Source organism: Patella vulgata, chromosome 4 (genome assembly GCF_932274485.2).
Source record: "Patella vulgata chromosome 4, xgPatVulg1.2, whole genome shotgun sequence".
NCBI classification, from domain to species: Eukaryota; Metazoa; Mollusca; class Gastropoda; family Patellidae; genus Patella; species Patella vulgata.
Window position 1 is genome coordinate 17420303 of NC_065882.2, and position 6000 is coordinate 17426302.

Here is a 6000-nt window from a genome sequence, read left to right on the forward strand (position 1 = left end):
TCTATAAACCAAGTTTAATATTATAAATTTGAATTATTCTTTTACACATCAAAGACAAAGAAATAAAATTAACACAAAAAGAACATAAATATCTCTCCACATCGCCCGCCAAACAACCAAACAAACAAATAGGAATGAACATAAATTCAAATATACATGATTTAAAAAAATAAAATATAATTATTATTCATTGAGTGAGATTGCAGTGTATCGGTTGATATCTCTATATTCCATACGTTTGTATATTTTTGTTATTTTTTTTTTGTAAATATTAATATTTAATGAATAAAATTGCAGCGTATTATCTTATTAATTATTTTAATAACAATAAGTACGATCGTGCTATGGACCAGGAACTGACCATGTTGTCGGATGGAATTCAAAAATCTAATACACCAAATCAATTCAGAATTGCTCAAAGAACAATCATGCCAATTGTCATGTTGATGGGACTTGAATTGACGGAGCCTTAGGCTTTTTCGAAGAACAAGAAGAAGAACTAGATGAGTAGCGGTTAGAGACCAGTTCCAAATCCAAAAAAAATGCAAAAACGTATGACCACCGCATGTTTAGTGGGAGCAAAGATGACTCGGTGAGTGTAACGCTGGCTAAGTGAGTAAGTCGCTGGTTGGATCTTGTGTTCCTTCCGGCCTGATTTCAGGTGTTCTAGCAAGGACCTAATAGTTTGGATGCAGCTATGGCGGGTGTGGCGCCAGGCAGGCTAAGCTTACTCTTCCGGACACCTGTTACCACTGTTTGTCGTGTATTTTGTACACGAGGAGCAGTCCATTTGCTGATTACACTATTTTGCTTGAATACACTATTTTGCCTATAACGTTTTTTAGGACTTCGAATTCTGTCTTATGGTTTGGATTGTTCGTACTTGGTTTTATTTTATTTTATATCTATATAGTCGGTCAGGTAGGACGAAAAACCGCGGTCCCGTGTAAACCACTGGCGGCACGTAAAATAACCCTTTAGAGTTGGAAATAAGAGTCCGGGTAAAATTCCTCTTACAGCACACTTCATGGAGTATGCATATTTTCATTTGCCTGTCATTTGCCTGGGTGGTACAGAAAGTAGGACGTTAAACCTCACTGATTTTTCATTTCACATTTGTTTAGACATTATATAAATGCCGCTTAGACAATTTAGACAGTTGTTAGCTTTTTAAACAACAACAAAAATAACAAATAAGTAACATGTTTTAAAACATTTCAGTTCTGTAAAACTCCTTTCATTTAATATAACATAACATATATAACTGATATATTATTGATGGTAGCACGTAGGAGGGTAATTTAGGTAATTGGTCTAAGATTTTTCCCTTATTACAAAATGCTGGTGTTCCACTCAGACATTCTCGTGTTGATTAATTTACAATTTTCTCGAGTGACTTATATCGTTTAGTTCTGGTAAAAGTTATATCAGTCATCAGTCACGCTGAGAAGACTTATTTAATCAACATACGGTCCTCTACTTGAGAGAAAAATAAATGGTCTAGTTGAAAATAGCACTTAACTAATACCATTAATCAGATATTCAGCACTGGTTTGCTTCTTCAGCTTTACCTTCCGAGCTAGTATCGAAGGCTACCATTTATAAGCATCTGCTTCATTTTACTATAATCTTAATAGTATTGTTTTTGAATTGGATATAGACAGAAAGAGGCCATCTTTAGATGCTTTTCAAATAACTTGATTGAAATCACTTTTGTTTATGGGAAAATGAGTTTTCTTGGAGGTGGGTATGAAACATTGTATGTGGATTAACGTATTTATTATAATCTTCAGCTCAAGGATTGACCTTGCAACAATCTGATTAAAATACAGATCTATATTTCGTTTCGTTTTTTTTATACTTTCGATGGCCTACATTACATGAAGATCTGACAAGTTGTACTCGAAGGTCGTGTCAGGGCTTTTAACCGAATGACGTCAGACATGGATTAATCAATGAGCGTTGACATTTCTAGTGGTTTACCCACAGTTCCGTGCATGGCACGCCAAAAAGTCGCCGTAACAGACCCTATCATTGGCTTATCCCTCACTTCAACCAAAACGCCGGTAATATAACAACTCTTCCAGATTCTAGTGTAGTAAGGTCAAGTAAAACGAAATTTTGAACTATAAAAAACGAAACGAAATAGGATCTATGTTTTAATCGGATTGACCTTGTAAGAATAAATGGTCAGAGATGCCATGAGAAAGGTATTTTATCGATGATGAGGGGAGGAGATAGTGGGTTAGGGCTCCTAATTCATTGTGGTATCTGTTATTGTATTTTGAATTATACGCCCTTTTTCATCTGGTTAGTTTGATTCTAGAAATCACGATAGTTGAAAATGCAATGGAGAAATTCTGATAATTGAAAATGCACTGGATAATTTCTGATAGTTGAAAACGCAAAGATGAAAAGGTTTTGAATTTACAGCAAAGAGTGAGAAAAACAATACTAAAGTCTACAATGTCAATTTTTGGCAAGCAATTTTTGTTTAGATACCGATATTGTGACTTTCCTATTACATGATAATTTTACACGCGATATTTCATATGTCAATGATTCTGCTCCATACATTTTGATAATTTTGTCTCAATTCAAATGTTATTTTATATGTCAACGATTCGGCTCCATATAATTTAGCTATCCAAAGGTGACAACAATTATATACACTTCAGCACGATTGCATTCAAAAATGCTAAATATTTTATGTTGGGAAGGAAGCCGGAAAAGTCGGCCCTATAACTTACCAAGTGTAGGCTGGAATATTGTTTGATATGATTTTTAATAGTCGTTCCCCGCAACACTGACTAAACCAATTTCCTACACGAGTGGCATTTTAATCCTTGAGTGTGGGATAGGTTTTTCCAAATATTTTCGTCGGTGTTACCCGTACTCTTAACAAATTGGATTTTATATCAATTAGTACCCTCGTGGTGTCAAAATCTTATTTAATTTCGGAAGTGTCTCTCACATTTTGGCAAGTTTTGAACAGGCTTTCGTTATGATCTCCAAGGTGTATCTAATCTAATTGAATCATACAGACTATCCTTTTAAGATAAGATTCGTTAATTTTTATCATTAAACTGACGTAAAAAGAAAAATGCGGATTTTATTCGAAGATCTACGTGTAGAAATAAAAGAACTTTCAAATACAGTAACATGAAAACATTAAAATTTAGAACAGGAAACAGATAATAAGTGCAACGAAACCACCCAAAAACAAAAACAAAACAATCGCCCCAATTTAAAAATAATTGAATTAAATGCGGCCCATATATATATAAAAAAAAACAGAGGCCAGAAGCAGAAATTAGAAGTCAGTAGAACAGCCATATTGATAATAAACCGCACCTATAAATATGAACTTTATACTTGAGTGAAAAGTTATGATTTCCTGAGAGCGTGTTAACAAGGAAGACGTCAAGCACCTGTTGAAAGGCTGAACTGTTAAGTACTCTTGATCAAATAATCATTAATATTTCCCTGTGTCATATGATTTGCGGAACTGGGGGAAATGTCTAATTAAATAAGCAAAAATCAGTGCATATACAACCCGGAATTTTCTCGGTGGCATTTGTAAAATTGCAATATCTTTTTAAAGGAGTAACTGGTCTCTATGCATGCCAAAATAATTTGTTGGCTTTAATCAACCTTTAATCCTATATTCGCAGTAATTTGGAAATTGTAACAGTTTGGACCCCGGTTTTTGCAAAACAATACATTTACTGTTAACCAACGTCTAATTAGTAAGTACAGGAGGACCCCACTACACACAAAACAAAACCGACAAGACAAACTACCGACATAGCAAGAAATAGACGATCAATATCAAATCAAGTGAATGGATCCGGGGGTGAGTCGTGAGCGTCCACTGCGCTGTACACTCCCGGATCTGTAATGATACAGGCTTCACTCAGAATGAAAAATGATTTACAAGAAAGGCATAACAGAAATAATGCGACCGGTCTTGCCGGTGGTCGTCTCTTGAATAGGGATAGTGTGCCACTTGTGTTAGAAATGAAATGAAATGTGATTTAACGTCCTACTGTTCTGCTCCTAAACTGGGCTAATGAAGACGGGCATACGCCATAAAGTGTGCTATGAGGGAAATTTTGCCCGGGCAGCGGCGCTACGGCCTACTCTTATATCGAATTCCAACTGCCAAGGGATCTTTTACGTGTACACCAATATGTACACGGGACCTCAGTTTTTCGCCCCATCAGAACGCCTAGACAGCTGTCCTTGTCAGGCCCTCCGTCCTGCATCACTGACAAGGGGAAGTCACGCCGGAAAATCTGGATGAATTTTCTCGGCTAATGCAGGGATCGAACACCCGACCTCCAGGCTAGCGAGCCAGCGTCTTACCCACTTAGCCACGTGATCCCCCACTTAGAACGGCAAACAATTTTAACAATATTTTACCCTCTAGATCATCGGATGATTGTGATTTTGAACGGATTGAAACACGGTCGCCATTTAATAATTTAATTTAAATATAATCGAAACTTAAAAATCTTAACAACGTTAACAATGAAAATCGAGACTACGCTATTCTTCAAACAGTCATAACTTCGCTCAGAATGAAGTAATTTGACTGACATTTTCATTATATAACCATTGAGGCCAAATGGAATATCTGCATTTAGGTCTTATAATGCAATGGGACAATCTATGGTGATCTGTGGCATGTACGGCATGAGATCAGATGCTCGACCTCATTTCCGCTCATCATCGCCATTTAGATGTATACTGCAATCACTAATTCCATAAACTATCAGAGATTAAACTATTTAGGAAGTTTGTTATGATTTATCGCTGTATGTGTATATGCAGACTTTAATGCAAGAATTACAAGGAAAGCTGTCTAGTCGTTCGGATGGGACGAAAAACCGAGGTCCCGTGTACAAATTGGCGTGCACGTAAAAGATCCCTTGGCAGTTGGAATTCGATATAAGAGTAGGCCGTAGTGCCGCTGTCCGGGCAAAATTTCCCTCATAGCACACTGTATGGCGTATGCCCGTCTTCATTAGCCCAGGTTAGGAGCAGAACAGTAGGACGTTAAACCCCATTTCATTTCATTTCATTTCATTTCATTTAATGCAAGAATTTAATACTCAATAGTACTTTACCAATGCTATAGAGATGCCAAAGACTACTAGACTCATTCACAACATGAAATAATAATAAAGTGCCTTAGATTGCAGGGGATTGACGATCTTTTCAGTCCATATATAATAAGTTGCTTATGAACTTACAATAGTGAAAACCTTTGACTTATACTATTATGCAGTGGCGGACCCAGGATTTATTCCAGGGGGGTGACTAAAAGAGGTCAGGGGCGAAGCGCGGTCGACCAAAGGCGGGAGCACTAGAAGGGGGGGGGGGCATAGGGTGTCCAAAGGGGTTAAAACTATTTTGTGCTATCTGAGGTATCTTCTGGGCAATAGTTCTCAACTGATTATGTCAGTTACTCTTTTGTCGTAAAGAGACATGCATATAGTTTTTTCATATAGAGATATGCCTATTTTCCAAACGTATAAAGAAAGACGATATTGACAACCAAAAATGGCCTGAAATTACAATGTGGGACTATTTCCAAAAAGCATCTAGATTTGTCCATAATGTCTCATCCCGAATTGTCCAGCGTTTCACGACATCCTTCTTGCAAATTTTCAAATTTTGCGCCTGGCTGCCAAACATCTTGCACTCCTAACCATTTTGAGAAGTCTCATGCTGTTGCAGAAATCACAACCTTTAAGACCCAGTCCTGGTTCTTAGAAATACATGTATATTAAAGCTGTTGATGGTCACTTGAGGAATTTTGAATCTCCGGCAATATTGTGAAGGTTAAATCTTTAAACGGAATATCAGTCCAAAAATGGTTCAATTCCGGTCAGTATTAAAAAAAATCGCAAATCCCACATTTGGCATCCACTATGTAATACACCAGCGCCAACTGTAAGTGAAATGAAATGAAATGGGGTTTAACGTCCTACT